The 23,487-nt window shown below is 40.0% G+C and overlaps 1 protein-coding gene across 4 annotated transcripts in view; it reads left to right on the top strand.

Moving 5' to 3' along the window:
* The window catches only part of LOC127411187 (disheveled-associated activator of morphogenesis 1-like), an 89,806-nt gene that overhangs the window by 3,343 nt on the left and 62,976 nt on the right, over positions 1–23,487 (top strand). For 3 of the 4 annotated variants that reach the window (XM_051646583.1, XM_051646579.1, XM_051646582.1), the window contains exon 1: positions 21,915–22,249. The exons of the other annotated variant lie outside the window; for it this stretch is intronic. The gene's annotated coding sequence lies outside the window, so the exon portion shown is untranslated. Of the gene's footprint in view, positions 1–21,914; positions 22,250–23,487 lie in introns of those variants that run through there. 4 annotated transcript variants of the gene reach the window in all.

The raw sequence follows: 23,487 nt of genomic DNA, 5'->3' as shown, positions 1-23,487 counted from the left end.
AACCTTGCTGCTAAATCAGTTATGTTGTATATTCAAAACAGATATGCATATTAAAGATAGATCATGTGTTTTCATTGTGTGCAATTTATTAATGTTATAGTATTAATATTATTATAATGTATATTTTTATATACTTATTAAAATGGACTGATTCACATGGCAGAGAAAATACCTCGGATACATACATTAGATGGAACTCTAGAAAGATGAGAGATGTAACGGGTGCACAAGTCAATATAAGTGTTTCTCTTCACTCTACAGATGTTTTTAATACACAATGCATTTTTGCAATTTATGCCTTTCTTGCTGTATTATGAGGGAGCGCCACGATATGACGAGCCAAAATGAGATCTCTCCAACGTTGCGCGCATGCGATGAAGAGATTGATCGCATCGCTTGCTTGCTTGAAGAGAAGTGGTTCAACACCATTCGCATGTCCAATTAACAGGTTTTTACCCGTTTACATACTGTATGTGAAATATAAAGTTCAGTAAGTTCAGTTCAGTGAGCTTCCCCACTGCGTGCACTCACAGGCTGCTGAACGCTGCACCACGAGTCAAGGAGAGAGGGAGAGAGAACGACACAATAGAGGGAATTCCCCGCATTTTGAAAGGGAAACATGCGGGAATGATTAAAATTGTGCTCAATCCCCGCAATTCCACGCTATTGAGCTAACATTGGTTATTGAGATTTTAATCAGGCTACTTGTACGGTCAGGCAAGTAAAATTCTCTATAACTTGCCCGTTCAAAATTTCCACTTGTACTGGACAAGCGTTAATGTCGAGCCCTGTGAGGGTAAGGAAATGTTGACAGAATTTCCACATTTGAGTGAACAGTCCCTTTCCTCATTTCTCTGCTTGGGAGGCTGTTGAAAGTTTAGGCTACGTAAGGGTTTGAGTGCATGCATGGTCGTGCACAGCAACGATAGTTTGTTTTGTCGAATTGGGGAGGTTGGTAGAGATGCTGACATTCGACATGTGGGAGACAGACATCTCTAATTAGAGAGGTGGGTGGGGTCACACTGACACATCTGCAGGATCTCAGTGCTATGGAACTGCCAAAACGTAATGCCAGGACTACTTTCAGAGTGCATCTGATACCAGACAGAAGCCTCCACCCTCCCATGGACTCTACCTCTGAGTTAATCTGGTTTTTATTTCTAATTATAGTTATTTTAAAGGGATAGTTCAACCAAAAATTGTAATTGTGTAATCATTTACTTACCTTCAAGTTGTTTCAAACCACTTTGACTTTCTTTTTTCCATGGAACACAGAGGAGATGTTAGGCAGATGTTAGTTGCTGTTCTGCATACAGAATTGAAAGTAAGAGAAAGACTGTTTGGTTTATAATCATAATCTTAATCTCATAAGCATGTGTTCATGTTACTTTGATAAGATAAAAAGAGTTAAAAGGCAACACCCAAAACCCTCAGTCCATGAAAACCTATTTGTCTGTATCCATGGCAACAGATACCTCTTTTAAAGTCAACATGAATCCATTCGCAAACCACTTATTTATGTAAAGTGACATATTTCAGAATTAAAAAGGATTTTAAAAATGTATGGACTGAGTCACAGGACTTGACTTTGTCCATCAGGATTTAATTGGATTGTGAGAAGTGTTTTCTGGATGATAGGTGGTTAGTGGTAGGGTGGCCAGACGTCCCGTTTCTCCCAGGACAGTCCCATATCTAAGCACTTTTTCTAGTGTCCCGATTTATTCTGAAAAAATCGTGTTTTGTCCCGTATAGCCCACTCTTAATATTTCTCTATCGCCTATGCGGCTTTTTCAGTCATGTAAGCATTCTAATCAAAGGTATTTTGTTTGTGAAGCAAAGTTCCGAATCTGACAAGGTACACTTAAGTGAAGGGCTTTTTGGTTATAATTCTGTTGTGCACAGCCATAGTTTTCGGTCAGCTGACTGCACTGCGAAATTTTCTTCTGCTCGCACCAAATCTGAAGCGGTCATATGCAATGTACTCACTTTTGTGCAGCTGGAATATCAGAAATTATTGCAGCATGGCAACACATGTTTCCTCTCTCTTGGTCCAACTCTTGAATACTACACATTTTCAATGGTCTGCGTGCATACTTTCTTTCTCAGGAAAAATGCCTGTTTCTAAGAGACATTTTCAGCGATCCTTGCACTAAACTTTGGATTGGCTTCGCACTCAAGCAAACAGCCACTTTTAACTGTGCACTGGAGATAGTAAAGCAAGACCACATATCAGCCACAGAAGTGGCTCTGCACATTCATGACCTGAGAAAAGTCTTGCAGGCATGGTGACATGTGAACAGATGATTTCTTTTGTGCAGTGAGAAACTTTAATTCAGCATCGGTGGATAACCTCCAAAATTAGAGCCGCTCATTGGAGAGCACAGAAAAAACTGAGTGGGCCCTACTGAGAGACATCCCAGAGTGGAAAGACATTCAGAGCAGCCTCGAACACTCTCAACTCAGTGTAACAATGCTTTTCGTACATCTTAATGTTGGACTGGACTGCTCTGCATTTTACGATAAACTCTTGAAAGACATGCGCACACTGAGAAAAATTGCTGCCAGCGGAAAGTGGTGACAACAGTTGCAGATGCGGATGCATCCTCTAATTCGCATTGATCTGTGCTTAGGTAAGGATAGTATGTCGGTTTCATTTTTGCTGGGAGGAGGCTGTCCTGTTTTCCACAAGCAGGAATATGGTCACCCTAGTTAGTGGGGGTATGGATGTCGGATCCCAGCTTGGAAAAAAATAAATAAAAAGGTAATTATGACTGATTTATTTGTCATAATTGCAATTTTATACAGTATATCACAATTGCAAGAAATTATGTCCCAATAGCAATATATAAAGCCACAATTTCATAATATAAAGTTGCAAATGTGATATATAAAGTCAGAATTAGGCAAACTTTTAAAAAGTTTTTATTCTGAAGCAGAATCAAAGCACCAGAAAGGGGGTAAATCACATCAGCTGTAAAGAAAAGTTGTTTTTCGATTTTTATTTTTTATATTTTTTTTTGCAATGATGAATCATTCACAATAACACCAGGAATGTGTATTAGGAAAGTAAATATGGTCCATTTAGATATCATGTTGACTTTAAAGCAAAATGAAGAATGTTTGCTGTTCGTTTGAAGTGTTACACTGTAAAAAGAAATCCTGTTAAATTAACGGTAAAAAACTGGCAGCTGTGGTTGCCAGAAATTCACAGTAAAAAATACAGTAACCACGCTTCAGGCTTTACGGGATGTAATTTTGATGCCTGTATATTTCACGGAGAATTACCATTTTTTTTATTATTAAATGATATAAACTTAATACTTTAACTTTCTGAAACTATAAAAATCTGCTTTTCATTTTATAATATATTGTTACTCACTGTGGTAATTGCAAAAAGGCACATGATGCATGAAGTTCATCAGTAGCGGTCTTTCCAAGAGCAGTGATTAATAAACATGAAGAGACATTGCTCAGTGTCACTCACACAAACACGAAACATCATCAGGGTAACACATGTGAAATTAAAATAATGCAATAAACATTAACTAAAGTACATCAAATATAACACAGAACACTCTAATGTAGATAAGTGATATAAAAAAAGAAAAGAAATAAGAAACAACTATTCCCATAAAAGATAATGAAATATGATGGGTAATGCAAGGAATTCTGGGAATGCCCAATTATTGTTTCTTTAACATAATTTTACGAATAATTTACCGTAAAAAGTAAATGTACTCTCTTGTTAAAAATAATACACATTTTTACCATTAATTATACGGTAAAATCACACTTTTTACGTCTAAAAAAGGTCATTTTTACAACATTTTACAGTAAATTACATGTATTTTATTTTAAAATAATTTATCATTTTTTTACCATATATTTTAAGGTAACTACCTGTTAACCAATTCACTTTTTTTTTTACTGTAGCATTTTTACAGTCTTTTACTGTTAAAATTGGAGAAATTATTTACAGTGTACACTGGGTCAGTTTTGAAATTCTTAAGGCCAGGTTATACTTCTGCGTTGAACCTACGGTGTAGGCTTCGCTTAGTGGCCAACGCACGGTTTGCATTTATAGTTCTGCGTTTGTGTGCTTGCGTCATTCTGTGAGTACACAGCCAAAATGCTAACTGTACGCTTCATGAATAAACCAAAAGCAATGTAACTTCTGGATTCAAAAGTATTTATTTTTATTTATATATTTATTTATCCCCTTTTCTCCCCAATTTGGAATGCCCATTTCCCACTACTTAGTAGGTCCTCGTGGTGGTGCGGTTACTTACCTCAATCCAGGTGGTGGAGGACAAGTCTCAGTTGCCTCTGCTTCTGAGACCGCCAGTCTGCACATCTTATCACGTGGCTTGTTGTGCTTGACACTGCGGAGACTCACAGCCTGTGGAAGCTCATGCTACTCTCCACGATCCACGTGCCCCATTGAGAGCGAGAACCACTTAATCACGACCGCGAAGAGGTTACCCCATGTGACTCTACCCTCCCTAGCAACCGGGCCAATTAGGTTGCTTAGGAGACCTGGCTGGAGTCACTCGGCACACCCTGGATTCGAACTCGCAACTCCAGGGGTGGTAGTCAGTGTCAATACTTGCTGAGCTACCCAGGCCCCCCTCTGGCGATTGTTAAAAAACAGCTGATGATCAGGGCCGATTAGCTACCCAGGCCCCCCTTCAAAAATATTTATTAAATTATTGTAGCATCAAAAATCAGTTCCAAGTAAGTGATCATGTTGAAATTTAGGCACAAATGTATTATATAGTCTACTGTTTGTTGTCTGCATAGCAGGGATAAAGTTTGAGTCACTGAAATAATAAATAAATATTTTGGCATACTTTTGACGTTCCATGCTGAAAAAGAAATCATCAAATTAGCTAATTAATAACTACTCGCCTGAATAACACAAAATACGTGTTTTCAAGACTTTAAAGTGCATATAGGCAATATAACCAACTCTTACCATCTGCTTTTTAATTTGCTGACAAATTAGAAGTGTTCCGTTTCCATATCTTTTGAAATATGATTATTTGCTAAACATCAGACAATCAAACATGTGGTCAAATCATTGTGCCGATCAGAAAGTTTGCGAGTAGAATACGATACATGTTGTTTCACTCACATTTCAAATTATTATCAAGTAAAACACCGGAGAAAAAAAAGCTTTTAGTTTATAAGCTGAAAACGCATTGTCGCATTTCACTTGTAAATTCATGAAACAAACATAATATTAAAACAACAGATCCTCCAGATTAAGACAATTGCTAATGGTCCTGAGTACAAGTACTATGTGATATAATTAATCAGGGTCCAAAATTAACCAAGGTGGCTGGTGGATGAAAAAATGTACCTGCCAATTACATTTCTTAACGCCTTTTTTGTTTTTTGTTTTTGTTTTTTTGTGTTTTTTGCATTTTACAAGTGGATTTTACAGACATACGAGACGAATAAACAATACTGCATGCATGTTTAAGAATGAACTGCATTTTTAAAGAATTTTATTGTTTTATTATTTATAAAATATTTAATTGCCAGAAAGTCATTTAGAATAAGTTTTCAGATTGTTCACTTATTACAACAAAACTAAAATTTGTATTTAAGTACATATTATCATGAACTATCATGAAGTAACTCTCATGAGCCTAAAGTACACACAACACATTAGCAATTCTTGGTTTATTTGGAGTGAGTCAATTAATTTAGTCAGCTTTTTAACTCACTAAAAAGAGCCGGCTCATAGAGTTGTGCGTTTGGGAATCAGACAACAGTTGTTGATTCACTAAAAAGAACCGGCTCAAGAGTAATTTCTTTGGTAATTGGTGTACTGGTAGTGCTTTATGTCTGTTCTCGGGCTGTAGATTCAGTAGCAGTGTTGCCTGTGGTGCTTAATAGTAATACAGGAAACCAGGGACGTCACTAGAGATTCATGGATGGGGGGGTATGGGCATACTCCCCCAGGATTTTTTTAAAGCCTCCAAAGCATCTTTTCATCATGTATTTTTAGAGTAACAACGGGTGTAAAATCTATCGAAATAAGGTTATTTTTGGTAAGTATACCTTTTTTATTGTTTGTGTTAGACACTGATCTAATATGACTGATTAAATTCTATCCAAATAAAGAAATGAAAGTCCACTCTGTCCCCCATCCATCCAACACCAACAAAAGGCACAAAAATGGCTATACTATGTAGCCAAAATAATTTTTGGATTATATTTAGAGAGAAAGAAATGAGAAGTCATGCAGGTCATATTATACCATTAGAAAAAATGCTTCTCTCTTTTGATGGCCTACTGAATAAAAGCAATTGACTATGAAAAGATTTGTGCACGATGTTACGTCATCTGTCATATTTATAGCCTGGCACCAGGGGCAGACTGGCCATAGTGAGAACCAGGACTTTTCCCGGTGGGCAAAACGGGGCAGAACGGGCGGCGATAAGGTGAAACGGGATGCTGCGTTATGCCGAACGGGCTGTGACTGTCTGAAGAGGGGCTGCAAAATGGCGCTGCGATATGCCTAAGGGGGCAACAATATGCAGAAAAGGACAGGAGGCTAAAGCCCCCCTAAAATAGGTCTAGTGATGTCCCTTCAGGAAACATACACACACACACATATACACTATATTGCCAAAAGTATTCGCTCACCCATCCAAATAATTGAATTCAGGTGTTCCAATCACTTCCATGGCCACAGGTGTATAAAATGAAGCACCTAGGCATGCAGACTGCTTCTACAAACATTTGTGAAAGAATGGGCCGCTCTCAGGAGCTCAGTGAATTCCAGTGTGGTACTGTGATAGGATGCCACCTGTGCAACAAGTCCAGTCGTGAAATTTCCTCGCAACTAAATATTCCACAGTCAACTGTCAGTGGTATTATAACAAAGTGGAAGCGACTGGGAATGACAGCAACTCAGCCACGAAGTGGTAGGCCACGTAAAATGACAGAGCGGGGTCAGCGGATGCTGAGGCGCATAGTGTGCAGAGGTCGCCAACTTTCTGCAGAGTCAATCGCTACAGACCTCCAAAGTTCATGTGGCCTTCAGATTAGCTCAAGAACAGTGCATAGAGAGCTTCATGGAATGGGTTTCCATGGCCGAGCAGCTGCATCCAAGCCATACATCACCAAGTGCAATGCAAAGCGTCGGATGCAGTGGTGTAAAGCACTCCGCCACTGGACTCTAGAGCAGTGGAAACGCATTCTCTGGAGTGACGAATCACGCTTCTCCATCTCGCAATCTGATGGACGAGTCTGGGTTTGGCGGTTTCCAGGAGAATGGTACTTGTCTGACTGCATTGTGCCAACTGTGAAGTTTGGTGGAGGGGGGATTATGGTGTGGGGTTGTTTTTCAGGAGCTGGGCTTGGCCCCTTAGTTCCAGTGAAAGGAACTCTGAATGCTTCAGCATACCAAGAGATTTTGGACAATTCCATGCTCCCAACTTTGTGGGAACAGTTTGGGGATGGCCCCTTCCTGTTCCAACATGACTGCGCACCAGTGCACAAAGCAAGGTCCATAAAGACATGGATGAGCGAGTTTGATGTGGAAGAACTTGACTGGCCTGCACAGAGTCCTGACCTCAACTCGATAGAGCACCTTTGAGATAAATTAGAGCGAAGACTGCGAGCCAGGCCTTCTCGTCCAACATCAGTGTCTGACCTCACAAATGCGCTTCTGGAAGAATGGTCAAAAATTCCCATAAACACACTCCTAAACCTTGTGGAAAGCCTTCCCAGAAGAGTTGAAGCTGTTATAGCTGCAAAGGGTGGGCCGACGTCATATTAAACCTTATGGATTAAGAATGGGATGTCACTTAAGTTCATATGTGTCTAAAGGCAGATGAGCAAATACTTTTGGCAATATAGTGTATATATACATATATATACACACACACACACACACACACACACATATGTATATATATACACATACATGTACACATATATGAATATATATACATACATACACACACACACATACACATACGTAGTGCAAATCTAAATATAAATCGGTTATGTACAGTGCAAGGGAATGTAATGGCAGAAGAGGTAGGATGTGTTGGATAATATAAAAAGACTAAGCTGTGTATTGCACATTAATTATTGCTCAAAGGGGCAGTTTTAACTGTTCATGAGATATATAGCCTGGGGGAAAAAACTGTTCCTGTTCCTGACAGTTCTGGTGCTCAGAGCTCTGAAGCATCGGCCAAAAGGCAACAGTTCAAAAAGGTAGTGGGCAGGGTGAGTGGAGTCCAGAGTGATTTGTCCAGCCTTTTTCCTCACTCTGGAAGTGTGTAGTTCTTGAAGGGGGGGCAGGGGGCAACCAATAATCCTCTCAGCAGTCCGAACTGTCCTTTTGTAGTCTTCTGATATCTGATTTCGTAGCTGAACCAAACCGTTATTGAAGTGCAGAGGACAGACTCAATGATCGCTGATTAGAACTGTATCAGCAGTGCCTGTGGCAGGTTGAACTTCCTCAACTGGCGAAGGAAGTACAACCTCTGCTGGGCCTTTTTCGCAATGGAGTCAATGTGGGTCTCCCACTTCAGGTCCTGTGAGATGGTAGTGCCCAGGAACCTGAATGACTCTGCTGCCACAGTGCTGTTTAGAGTGGTGAGGGGGGAGTCAATGTTGGGGTATTCCTAAAGTCCACAATCATCTCCACTGTTTTGAGCGTGTTCAGCTCTAGGTTGTTTTGACTGCACCAGACAGCCAGCTGTTTAACCTCCCTTCTGTATGCAGACTCATCGTCATCTCGGATGAGGCCGATGACAGTGGTGTCATCTGCAAACTTCAGGAGCTTGACAGAGGTGTCCTTGGAGATGCAGTCATTGGTGTAGAGGGAGAAGTGTAGTGGGGAGAGCACACATCCCTGGGGGGCACCAGTGCTGATTGAACTGGTGCTGGAAGTGAATTTCCCCTGTCTCACAAGCTGCTGCCTGTCTGTCAGAAAGCTGGTAATCCATTGACAGATAGACGTGGGAATAGAGAGTTGGTGTAATTTTGTCCAGAGAATAGCTGGGATGATGGTGTTGAAAGCCGAACTGAAGTCCACAGAAAGGATCCTTGCATATGTCCCTGGTCTGTCCAGATGTTGCAGGATATGATGCAATCCCATGTTGACTGCATCATCCACAGACCTGTTTGCTCAATAAGCAAATAGAAAGGGACCTAGAAAGGGTCCAGCGATGTCCTTCAGGTGGGCCAACACCAGTCTCTCAAATGACTTCATGACCACAGATGTCAGGGCGACATGTCTGTAGTCATTAAGTCCTGTGATTTTTGGTTTCTTTGGGATGGGGATGATAGTGGAACATTTGAAGCAGCATGGGACTTCACACTGCTCCAGTGATCTATTGAAGATCTGTGTGAAGATGGGGGCCAGCTGGTTAGCACAGGATCTAAGACATGCAGGTGAAACGCCATCTGGGCCCTGTGCTTTCCGTATCCTTTGTTTTCGAAAGACGTGGCTCACATCATCTTCACAGATCTTAAGTGCAGGTTGAGTAGCAGGAGGGGGGAGGAGGGGGGTTGCAGGAGGTGTTGGTGTTTGTGTGAAGTGAAGGTCAGAGTGGGTGTGGGGTGTGAGATTGGGCCTTTCAAATCTGCAGTAGAACACATTAAGGTCGTCAGCCAGTTTTTGGTTCCCTACAGGGTTGGGGGTAGGAGTCCTGTAATTCGTAAGTTGTTTCATGCCAATGACACTGATGCAGGGTCATTAGCTGAAAACTTGTTTTTCAGCTTCTCAGAGTATCTTCTTTTAGCCACTCTGATTCCCTTTTTCAGTGTGTTCCTGGCCTGATTGTACAAGACTTCATCCCCAACTCTGTAAGCATCCTCTTTGGCCTGACAAAGCTGCCTGAGTTCTGCTGTAAACCATGGTTTGTCGTTGTTAAATGTTAAATAAGTCCTAGTAGGAATGCACATATCCTCACAGAAACTGATATATGATGTGACAGTATTTGTGAGCTCGTCCAGGTCTGTGGCTACAGCCTCAAAAGCACTCCAATCAGTGCAGTCAAAGCAGGCTTGTAGTTCCAGCTCTGCTTCGTTGGCCCATCTCTTTACAGTCCTTAATACAGGTTTAGCAGATTTTAATTTCTGTCTGTAGGTTGGAAGAAGTTGAACTAGGGACAGAGCGATATGCATCATTTATTGATGTGTAACAATGATCCAGTATATTCTTGTCTCTGGTGGGACATGTGATGTGCTGTGTGTATTTGGGCAGTTCACGTGTGAGATTTACTTTGTTAAAATCCCCCAAGAATAATAATAACTGAGTCCGGGTATTGTTGTTCCGTGTCTGTGATTTGATTGGCCAGCTGTTGCAGCGCCGCATTCAAACACACGTTTGGCGTGATATACACACTCACCAGAATAAACGAGGAAATCTTGCATCGAGATGTACTGCTAATGGTACGTGCCCACTGGTATTTTCTACTATTAGCTTTCAGTACGCAAGTAATGATGTCACCTTAAATATGCACGATTACAGAAAAATGGCAACTTAATTTTCAAATGCTCAAAGTATACAAATAGTGTTGATTTATTAACGTTTGCTTTCCCAGCTACAGAATTGCCACAAAGAATGTGCGCAATTATCATTTGAAATCTGGATTAAAAGTACTGAATCCACCTTCGCTCACCATGCACCAGTGGACACACAGCGTTTGAGACTATTGATGAGCAGCGGCACTACAAGCTAATCAGAGCCGTTCTATGTAAACACCTGTGCTACTGACTGTACTGTAGGCCTACAGAGCCCCCTTGAGGACAAATTTTAAATTATTTTACAAGCTGACATAAACTGATAGAAAGCAAAAACCACCCTCCAGAGTGGCCTGTGATGCTGCGAAATTCACCTGCCAAACAGAAAATATACCCGCATTTGGCTCTTCGCAGGTGTTAATTCTGGACCCTGTAATTCATAGATCTTAAAATAATCTTGGATTTAATGCAACTCTACCTCAAATATACTTGTTATCATCCTGGAGGCAGTGTCTGGTTAAAGTGGAGCAATCACAGCTCTTGAGGTCTGCGTTGACGCAAAGTAAAATTTTTTTAAGAGGTGCTTGTCGGTAACCGCCTTAGCTACACTTAGCCTACGCTGTAGGTTCGACGCGGAAGTATAAATTGACCTTTTGTTTGGGTTATTTTGCATCTATTGGTAACTTTAAGCAGGGGTCGGCAACCTTTTGACATGGCGTGCCATTTTTTATTTTCCTGGTCAATGGCTGTGCCAACAGTGTGTTAATTTTCACAGAGCATCTTGTGAAAGTGCTTTAATGAAAGAAAACCTGTCCTTTTGTACAAAATGAGCTAACGCAGTTAATGTCACAAATTTGCTTATTTGATTACTGATCATGAAATTGTGTGGAATCTTAAATATTTCTTATATTATGTCATTGTAATCATGTAATCACTAGCACTCAAGCAACAGCGAGAGAGGAGCAGGCCATTTTATTTATAAGAAGTTTTTCGCACCTGCATTCCAGTCTACATCTTGATGTAATCCTTCCTCATGATCTCGCAGTGTGTTTTCATCAGCTGATTGGGAGACAAAACGCTAATAAAGTGTGATGAGACTCGCACTGCGCATGCAAGCCGTTCATGCATCACAAGCCGATCAACTTTTTAGCCCTTTTCGGCGAATTGCATCTGCAAAATCCTAAAACCGTATTTCCATGTTTAATTTATATTTTGAATAGACTCAGATTTTTGAACCCCACAATGTGGGTTTATGTTTTCTCTTTTAATTGTTTAATGTAATTTTGAGTGTGACCATGGTTTATGGAGGGTGCACCTGTATGCTGGAATGGAAATCTCAAGGATTAATAGTGGTGTTTTCCTTATTACATCACGTGTTGTTCTGAAAGCAAAAAGAAACAAATGAAACACGGAATGTAGGCTGTCATCCGCGCAGCCTGACCGATGCAAAGCGGGTGCGTTTACTCACGCGATTAACCGAAAGTGAAGTGCTGCTGGCTCATGATGTGTGAATGGCTTGCAAGCGCTGCACGAGTCTGTTGGGTATACTGCAGTCTCGTCACACTTTAACTTTTTGTTTAGCCTCCCATTCAGCTCATGAATACATGCTGCATGATCATGAGGAAGGATTACATAAAGATTTTATATAAATAAAATAGTCTACTCCTCTCTCGATGTTGCTGGCATGCCAGTGATTATCCCTCCGCATGCCAATGCTGGCACGTGTGCCATAGGTTGCCGACCCATGCTTTAGAGGGAAGTTTAGGTGGTTTTCAGTCAGATTGGTTTCATTATGACCTAGCTTGTTTATTGTACTTGTTTTGTTTTTTTTTCACTTTCAGTCTGTTATCAATGACATCAAGCTTGTGGACTTGTTTGTCCCATTGCTTGAACCGCACAGCACAAGCCTGCATAAGTAGTCAGTTTAAGTGTGTGTGGTTGTGTGTGTGTGTGTGTGTATATGTTCGTCCTAGGGTTTGTGTGCATCGGATAAAGGAGGTGGTTTGGGAGGCCTATCCTGGCTCTGCCCAGTGTAGTGGAACAAAAGCCCAGTGTAGCTGTTTAAATTTGTCATTCTCTCCTGGATAACACTCGGACAATACTCTGATCTCATGTTATTCATATTGCAGTCCTGCTTGGCACCCCAATGCTCCGAAAAGCATTGCAACTCTAACCACCCAAAGGCAAAGGGCTCTTAACATGGGCAGGGAACACAAACACTGTAGAGTTCAATTCAGTGTTCTGTTTAGGGATGAACCGATACCACTTTTTCTCTTCCAATTCTGATATCAGAAATCTCAGTATCGGCCGATACCGATCCCGAGCCGATACCAGTGTTGTTTTTTTGCATAATCAGTTTAGAATATCTTTACATTATTGTGTGGAACTAATTGGGAGTACTTTGTAATATGTAAAGAAACACAAACCTCTAACTACACATAATTTCAATATAAAGGTATAGCTTATTAAGAAACACTTTATTATTAATTAGTATACTGGATAATGTAGCAGCAAAATTAACAGTAATTCCAGTCTTCAAGTCTTCAGTAGAAAAGAAACCAGTGTTTTATTTTTGCCTTATTATTTTTTTTTTTTTTTTTTTTTTAAATGTTTCAACTTGCATCTGGAATTTAAAGGATTCAGATCTCTCTTTTTGTTCAATTTAGTTGTAAGACATCAGTCCACTTTTCATTCACACAGTTATTTTTTGGAACCCATTCAACTTGAATATTGTTATAAATTGTAAACAAATACTAATGATGACAATAATAATAAATTGTTATTAATATTATTATTATTGACTTTTAATTTTAAATACAACAGTAATTTATTTCAATCGTGCACTTTTTAAACCCTCACGCTTTTATTTTGACATTCTAATCTCTCCAGGAAGTTCTGTATGTGTCTGTTTGTAGGCAAGTTCACAGTAGTTTAATTCGCTTCTTATTCAAATTCTGGTAAAATGCACCTTCGGTGCTGCTCTAAATGCATATTATAAGTGAACCAAACTATTGAGCATCTACATCTGAGATGCTGTTCTTGAGTAGCGCTCAAATATTGCGCACCGCCGTGAAGGCTAAAAATAGCCGAGAGTGCATCACCAGCCTGTGCGTGAGTTTGTGTCAGCAGAGCAGTGCCATTCACTAATGCGCTAGTGCTGTGCATACTATATATTTACTTATTAAACACAGCCTTTTGTGATTCACAGAGCTATTGCACGTCTTTAAGTGGCTTTGAATAAAATGCATGAGTCATATGAACTGCTATAATGGTGTTTTTATGGTTCTTTTATGTCATTTTTGGAGCTTGACAGTAACGAACATGATTAACACACAGTATCGGATTTGGATCTGGCTCATCGGACTGATACCCGAATCGTCTAAAAGCTTCAGTATCGGAGCCAATACCGATCCAGGTGTCGGATCGGTGCATCCCTAGTTCTGTTCTTTCTGTACGTTCTTGTAGTATCATTGCTCCAGCCCAAGGCGTGCTGTTGCAACTTGCAACACAGCTGACGCAAGAGCCGTTGTGACATTTCTTGATGGAGATCAACAAAGCATCTGCTCCTTCTGCAAAGGGTGTTTTGTATGTGTGTGTATGTGTGTGTGTGGCTTTCCCCCTAGTCTGGGACCAAGACCATTGTTGAGTTATTTGGCATACAGTGAGACTACGCTGTCAGAAAAAAATAATCAGTTGTTACTGGCGCAGTACCTTCAAAGGTACACCCAAGTACACAATTTTTTTTTCTTTAATATGCAGTCCTCAGTACAATGAGCCAATTCTGGAACAATTCCTTGATGACACATAGGAAGATGTGACAGTGCTTCTACATGGAATGGGTTTCAATCACGATTCTGTAATGGACTCAGCAGATGGGGAAGGTCGCTGCTGATGACCATTGTCGTATGAATCCATATCAGAGGTAGCAGATACGGCACAACCTTGAACTCCGCTTGCACCAGGAAGACAGGCTGACCATGATTACTCTTGAGGATTGAAACAAAGATGCTTAGACGTAATGTGTTAAAGAACCGATGGCGCTAGCTGGCTTTGTAGAGGGAATGCCTGTGCCTTGCCAGAACTCACACATTTTTTTCAGTGGGCCATGAAATGTGTGCAAATGTGGGTTTATCTTAAGTGGAAATGCAAGCCCCCAACAAGACCGCTGAGGCTGAAAATGCAATCAAGTCTGAAGGTCTTTAATTGGCTCTGGGCTGGTGCCGGCACATGTGGCAGGGTGTTTTCAAACAGTAGCCAGTGGAAGCGTGATTCTTAGGGGGAATTTTATTGCTTTTCTTGTTACCAGGGTGAGCTAGTGTGCTCTTGGTTTGGCAACTAGTAGAGGTACTTTGGGGCACATATTAGTGCGCTAATGGTGGAGAAAACTGAGTACATTATCCCGCTGCGTGGAAGAAAGGCCACAGAGCACTCAGCTGTGTCCCATAGACTCCGGACAAAAGGAAAACAGTTTGTGCCGCCAGTCATGCCAGAGCTTTTCTAAAAACATTCTATTTATTCACATTCTGCTGTATTTAATGAGGTTGTGAATAGCTGTGGTAGGGTTATGGAATGCTTGGTCATGTCTCGGACATAATTATATCCTAATGTTTGCTACCACTAGTTGTCTGACATAACCACAGTGTTGGAAACAGTTAAATGGTGGTTGTCAACACTGGCTCGACTGGCTGTTACATGCAGCTAAAGTGCAAAATAAGTGCTTAAGTGCGAATAAATAACATGTTTTTTCTTAAGGGCGAAGTTCTGAGTTGTCACACCTTGGATTCATCCGCCTGTATGTGACACACCTATAATGACCAAAAATATTTCCTTCATGGAGCTGGTTACTAAAACACAGACTATATTGTCCATACAACAGTTGACCTACCTAGAAATAGTTTACCAAAAAATTGGGATGCAAATTCTGGCAAATTTGTTTAACAGAGTATAGCCAGCATTCACTGTTATTAAAGTCTATACTGCCTGTTACAAAACAGGCTCACATGACAGATGTGCATATTTAGCAATAGTTATTACTGTACATCAGCATTTGAATGAACAACCGTATATTTCCTCCTTATGTTTCGTAACAAACAAATTTTGAATAGATCGCTTGCACGCCAAATTAGCCTACGAGGTGATAACTTTTGTCAGTCTAACATTGGAAGAATAAAAACAGCCAGCCTACCCACAATTTGTGCTTCTGGGCAATCCTAATCAATTTGTCAGCTTGTAAAACATGTGATTTGCAAATGTGAGTTGCAGGGCTATAAACTTTGCTTTCCAAAATGTGTCAGAGTGCAATTCATAACGCAACGCAAGTACGTGTTACATTCTCAATGTTGCCACAAGAGGCCCTGTAGCGGACATTGGTGTGAACTGTCCTCTTCTACGATCATCATCATCATCAAAGACAGCAATACATCAGTATTCTATACTGATGCTTCACTGCCATACAACTATGGTATTTATAGACAGATTAACTTGAAAGAAAGAAAAAAGGGGTAGAGACCTACTCTACGAAGTCCCTAGAAGTTCATAAGTTCAAGTCCGCTTCTTGATTCATGATAGAGCAAGTAAGATTAAGTCAATATATTTATAACAACTTACCTGAGTAATAACACAGCACATCCAGTTTAATGGCACAGATTTTTAAAGGTAACTCTGTCACCCCTTGAGTACTGAGGTTTGTTACGCCACGGTAACTCAATGCACATTATGTATGTACAACTGGACTGCGTTTTGGCAATGCATTGGCTGCAAAGCTCCAAAATGACAAAAATGCACCATAAAAGTACTAGAAAACTAGTCCATTCATCTTCTGAAGCCAAAGTGACCAAAATTTAGGCTAAGTCATTATTCACTAATAACCGACGGAGCTCACAAATCTAATTTGCGCTAATGGTCATTTAAAAAATGGCACCCATTGAATGCTTCCCACCGAGGTTTGACATCATTGAAGGCAAACAACATTAATTCTTGTGCGATGCGTTTAAAAACAAGAACACAATTGAGATTTGAGGGTGACAATCTCTCAACGACACGGTTCAGATGTTTTATCATAATTGTTTTTGGGTGAACTATTCCTTTTAATTTAAAATAAAGAGTAGGATTTTTTTTTAAGCAATATCACACGAGCAAGAGTGCAATATGGCCCTACATCAGCACTGCTGTGATTTGGCCACAGGCACGAGTGCCGTAGGTAATCACAGCAGTTCTGATTTAGGGCCTTATAGCACAATTGCGATATGGCCCATTAGCAAGAGTCATTCACTATAGAAACCGCAATCCCCTCCACCATTTTGAACAGTATGTCCTCTCCAATGTGGAAACTCTGGTAAGAGGTAAGCGCCTTGAGTTTGTGTAATTAATTAGTCTGTTGTGTCTCTCAGCTGTGATGAGCCTTAATGCTGAAGTTGTTTGTTTAAAGTTGTTTAAAGCTATTTCCCAGCTTTAGTAGTGTAGTAGTAATCTGAGAAATCACAGAGTGCCGATGAATGAAAATACTGACTGACTGACTGACTGACTGACTGACTGACTGACTGACAGCGCTGGCGCTGACTAAATGCACGTCACCTCAGCATTTACACACACATTTTTTTTCCATCTCCACCTGCTGTCTAAAATCTGTGATGTCACAAAAATATATGTAAAGAGACACATCTAGCTCTTTTATACATCTGCACTGCTCTTACACTTTAGTTTAGAACACCATGAATAAAAGCGGAGTGATGCAAACAGTGAAGCGTCCGAGTGCTGATGTACTGAAACATCATTACTCATGGAACGTCTCCTGTCTAATCAGAGGACCGGAACTGTTGTATATTTGAACATAAGGCTCAGATTTTTTTTAACTGCTATGGATTAGATTTGGATCAAATAAAGAGTACACAATCCCAGAGTTGGACAGGCTGCAGCATAGTGCATCCATATGAAATTACCCTGAATCTGTTTTTCAAGCTCTTTTAGTGGTTTCTGGCACATTTTTCTATTTGAATTTTCACATTTGTCTCTTTGGACCGGGACTTGCCTGTTTCTATTTTGAGGAAACAGGATATCCCTTCTTTTATGGCCACAGAACAGGCTTTTTGCTGTGTAATGACTGGGTGTATTGATATGACTCTTGTATAAATGAAATGAGTGATTTCTGCTGGCCTTATGAAACACAACCTTCATACCATGTGGCCATGTGTCTAATTTAGGGATTTATTCAAGCCAGGCTTTTATCCATTCCATCATAAGAGGATTTTGGCCAAAGGGAAAGTTGTTATTTTTCTTCACTTTGTTACAGTATGTGGAAAAGAGCACGGAGATTTTTGCAAGATAATCCGGTTAAAGGTCAGGCGTGGGTGTTGGAAAAGCCCTCTACAGATAATGTATGTTCATGTCCATGGGTCTATGTGATGTACATCCTCCTGTCATCAGGCACACCAAATGTCCACACCCGTCACTTTCTACCTGACAGTCTAAGGGTGTGAGAAATCCTTGAGAGAGGATACAGCCGTATGTTTTCTTTGAATGTTTGCTTAAGCATGAAGAAACACCTTACCCCTGTAGAATCAGATCAGGTTCTTTTTTTATTATTTAGTTGTATGTGATCAAATGGTTTGCATTTCACGGTGCACTGATTGAAGGAAACAAAGACATCTGAATAGTTTCCTTGTGTCACGGTGTGGGTGCTTAGATATGTTGAGATGTAATTAAAGGCCGATGCTGTATGTAGGTGATAGGAGATGGAACTCCCCTGCTGCCTGTGTACAAAGATTTCCTGAGCTGACCTGAGCTTTGTAATAATATCACTGTTAGGCTTGTAGAAAGTTGTGCAGATTACCTACAAATTTTAACCCCCCATCATTTATAAAACTGTGCACATTCCCCACCATTTACATGTTAATTTATCAAATATTTCAGGTAATTTGATTATGCATTCAGCATAATAATAATGGAGTACTCCCAGCTCTGTTTAACAAATTTCCCATTTTTAAATACATTACGCAAAGTTCTCTGGATTTTTCACCCAAAATTAACACGTGACAGAAGTCAGCTGATTCCACCTGGTCAGTGACTGGAAGTGTAAAAGGTGAACAAGAGTTGCCATACTGCATACTAGGGATGGGCATTTTCGAGTAATTTTGTAGCCGAGTACTCTAATCCACAAAAAACGATTACCCGATTACTCGTAAATTAAAATGCATGTTAAAAATAACACATATGACATGGATGTGAAATTTATATTTTGTTTTATGCACAAATGTTACCAAGAACAGTTTCAAAATAAGACAACTTAAACTAAGCTTTTGTTTTGGGAAAAAGTTAAATGAACAATATACATTAATAATAATGGAAAACACAAAAGATTTTAAAATAACAGCAAAAATATTTTCTCTCACCAGAGCTTACATATAAACCAATACTGAATGACAGCATTAGGGTTATGGACATAATATAAACTCTGAGATTCAGAGGGAAAATACAGTGTAATTCAGTGCTGCTGTATGGTGGGTAAATGCGCCAAGGAAAATGTATTTGCGATATTCAAGTAGTGTTTTAAATACTCGAGTAGCTGGTTTAGAATGAGTACTTGATTACTCCTTAATCGTGCACATCCCAACTGCACAATGTTTCTTTAGGCAGGGCAGGGGCTTATATTTAACTAAGCTAATGAAATTACAAGCTTGCAAGGCAAGCACTGTATTGATATTTCATGTCGGTCATTTCAGTCTTAGCTATCTATGTTTGTTTTTTATAAATGTAATTTTTATTTTTAGAAAACCAAGATTGAAGTGTAAAAATCTTTCCTTGAATTAAGCCCAGAGTATACTTCGGTTAGATGCGAACGCTAGGCATCTGCTTACAGGATACATGATGCAAATATCATCATCCACCCCTCTTTCTTGACATCGTCGCCCCACCTCTTAGGGCCATCCTTCAGCCAGGCTCATGACGGGAGTTGGGCAGGAGAGCGAGAAGAGGTGCATAATTAATAAGCCTCGTTCTGACAGCGGTGGATGAAGCACACCTGATGTGAATAATGCTTAATCTCCGCTGTCTTTAAAATGCAGAGTGCACCTCTTCTCGGGGACCCGGCTCCAAATCTCCATGTGTGCACACACTGGTATCCTCGCATACCCAGGACCAGAGCTGGGAGGGTTCGGACGAGTTGGATGTGCTGCTGGACCCGCTCCTCGGACCCCTGGACAGATTAAATGTGTCGCCAGGGGAGAACAGCACATGTCGCGGCCGATGGGCTAGAGGCCGGGCCGCCTTACCCCCTCACCTGCCGCGGGCCTGGGAAGACAGGCAGCCAAGGACGCCCCTCGCACCGTGGACCCAGGAGGGGAGCGTTTGCGGCTGATGGACCCAGCTCATGCCTGGGTTATTCCTCAGACAATTCCCCACCCTTCACGGCGTCCCGTCTCACTGCGAGGATGCCAGATTCCCCCTTTGTTTTGAACACTATTTCCCCCTGGACACTTTATTTTCTCCTTTTACGGACATTTTACTTTTATTATTATTTCCAATAAATGCCTCTCCGAGGCTTGACGCCACACCCACTGTGTCTGTCTCTTGCTCACCCCGCCACAACAGTGATGTGGACTATAGTTGACTGATCAGTCTCTGCAGTGACTTGGGTTGATGGTAACTAAATGATCAATCACAGTGTTTATGTTAAGATAATGTATGTGGGGGGCCTGGGTAGCTCAGCGAGTATTGACGCTGACTACCACCCCTAGAGTCGTGAGTTCAAATCCAGGGTGTGCTAAGTGACTCCAGCCAGGTCTCATAAGTAACCAAATTGGCCCGGATGCTAGGGAGGGTAGAGTCACATGGGGTGACCTCCTCGTGGTCACGATTAAGTGGTTCTCGCTCTCCATGGGGCGTGTGGTAAATTGTGCGTGGATGAGCGAGTCGCATCTGCGGTGTCATGCACTGCGAACCACATGATAAGATGTGTGGGTTGACTGTCTCAGAAGTGGAGGCAACTGAGACTTGTCCTCCGCCACCCGGATTGAGATTAGTAACCGCGCCACCATGAGGACCTAATAAGTAGTGGTAATTGGGCATTCCAAAACTGGGAAGAAAAGGGGATTTAAAAAAAAATACTGTATGTGACTGTCCCATAAGAGATATCTTACACTGTAAATAGGAGACCACAAGGAGTGTATGTTTAAGTCAACATGAAATCAAAACTGACCCTGTTTACTTGATTAATATGAATTCCTGGGCTTATTGTGCATGATTCTGCATGATACATACAGTATAGCCTACAGTTTGCAAAGTCTGCAGAGATTCAGTGAGGAAAAACGAAGGCCAAATTTTCATGCTGACCAACTTTTGGATTCTGCTGTGTTTTTTAAACCAATTAGAAAAACATTTGTAAGACGTAATCATAGTCAATCCGAACAATATTTCCATTAGTATGTATTCCACCAGATCAAATTATTTTCTCTTCTGTCACATTGCATTAAACATCAATGCTGAAAGCACTGTAATGCTTTTACTGCTGGTCAGAAAAACAAAATCTCTGAATTTTGTAGAGTAAAGATGATGTTCTCTGACAGCTGTTTGGCTTTTTATCATGCTCTCCAGCTGTGCTTTCTAAGGCAAATTTTTGTTAAAAGACAGAAGGCACAGAGATTTATGATAATTCTCAATTCTCACTTGTGTGTCTTCACTACACCCACTTTAACAAAAGCAAGCTTTATTTGGAGGCTCTCGCAGAGAGCTTGCTGAAATAAACATCTTTGTTTGTAAGGATTAGTAGGCCTGTTGGCATTTTAAACCAACTTAATGTTTATTGAGAGATCAAACCGTTCTGAACAACTAGGTTTTTTACTAGTTTGCTATGTGGTTGCTTGCTAGGGTACTCTAGGTGGTTGCTTACTGGACCCAAGTCAATAGAGCACAGCTCCAAGTCTCTATGATATTTTGGTCTCTAGATACAGTATGACTTGGGTCCTCCTCCAGTGTAAATGTATCAGATTATTTCATCGTGGTCCACTAGGTGAAAATCATAAGTCTGATTGATTAGAAAAGTAGTAGGACACATTTCCCTATGCAAGCTTGACAATTTGAGGTTTTTATTCATGTCATTGCACAAATACAGCAAATTACACACCAAACTTTAATACTTGGGTTATAGGTTTCAACAAACCCTACCTCGAAGAGTAAGCAATGATTTTTCACCTTGCGATTGGTTCTATATATTGTTTTGCCTCTGCCTTTGGTCAGATTCAGTCCTTGAATCTCAGTGTTTGATCTATGTTCACTGTACACTTGTTGGTTCTGTAAGCATGGGAGGACTCAAACTCATTCTCCCTCTGATTGGACTCCTATTGGCTAGTGCAGAAAGGAGGTGTGGCTTTGAAGGAAGAGGGTGGGTCTACTTAGACCGGGAACATCTGTCTGACTGTGTTTGTTTGGAGCATGCATTTATTCAGACTCGTAGCTCAAGCTCACTGTTGCAGTTGGATATATCAATATATATTAACTGCAATGCTGTAATTCTTGTGAACAATGGGGAGCTTTTCTGGTGCTACATAATTGAAGAGGCTTTTTTGTGTTTTGATCTCAACATAGAGGGAATTTTTGCAGCTATTTTAGGACCTGCACTCTGAATTGATGGTGAAACATGTAAGAGACGTTGCGGTCTGCATGCTTCCCACACCACAGCTTTCAGAGCTGAAATCAACAGGGCTATTGCGGCATGACTGGATTTGTCGCTGCAATGTGCTCTTGATGTGCTTTTTGAGAGGTGAGCATGCTGTCTTTTTGTTTTAAAGCAGGGTTTCAGCAGTTCCAGACCCAGATACTCTCACCCAGACTCTCATCCAACCCAGGGACTAGATTTTCACAGAAATGTTATGAGGATGTTGATTAAAAAAAATTACCTAACACTGATTCCAATTACATGCACTTATGAAAATGTTTTATTCCAGGTTTTTGCAGGAAGCAGCATTCTGAAACCTGTAATCGAGACGGTTACATTATGTAATGCTTATCTGATGAATTATGAATATGTTCAAACATTAAAATCATATTTTTAAAGAAGTTTATAGAGCTTTCTATATATATATATATATATATATATATATATATATATATATACACACACACACACATACACACACACACACTGAATATACAGATATATATATATATATTAGGGCTGCAACTAACGATTATTTTGATAATCGATTAATCTAATGATTATTCGACTATTCAGCGATTATTGCAGCGATTAATCATTAGCTCTTAACCGATTATTCAGCTTGTGCCTGACTTAAAATGTTGTATTAAATATTCTTACTAACAATAAATAGGACAAAATCATCTTTTAAAAATACCTTCACTGAATTAGAGAATTCTTTTTTATTGAGTTTATTTCAGTAAAGAAATTCACTGCAAAAATCCTATTGCTATCAGGTGTTTTTGTCTTGTTTACCATTTAAAATTGTCTAAAAATCCATAAAACAAGATACATTTACTTTAGAAGCAACATAAGATATTTAGCCTTGCTTTAAGAGAATGTATCTTAAATATAAGTGTATTTTGTATATAAGTGTATTTTTTCACTTGGTTATACTTCTGCGAGTGCAGACAAAATATACTTATATTCAAGATCTATTCCCTAAAAGCAAGTCTAAATATCTTATATGCTGCTTCTCAGGTGAATGCATCTTTTTTAAAGGATTTTTAGATATTTTAAAATATTTGTATTTTTAATATTCAACATTCTCAGAAAAAAAAATTTCTTCTCTAGTATTGCTGCTAAAGAAAATGTACATTGTTTTAAAGAAGTTTTAGATATTTATATTGGAAAACAAGCCAAAACAAAAACTAATCAAAAATGTATTTTGTTGCAGTTTATAATGGGGTGAAGACTACCTTTCTGTTCACTTCAATCCATCTTTAACTCACAAAAAAACAAACTCTCTTATTAGTAAAGCTGCGTATTGCCAATTTTCTTTTCTCGATAAGAAATGCACAGTT

This window comes from Myxocyprinus asiaticus, chromosome 20, assembly GCF_019703515.2.
Source record: "Myxocyprinus asiaticus isolate MX2 ecotype Aquarium Trade chromosome 20, UBuf_Myxa_2, whole genome shotgun sequence".
Taxonomy (NCBI): Eukaryota; Metazoa; Chordata; class Actinopteri; order Cypriniformes; family Catostomidae; genus Myxocyprinus; species Myxocyprinus asiaticus.
Note: the sequence above shows the minus strand (reverse complement) of the source record. Positions and strands in the feature narration are given on the sequence as shown.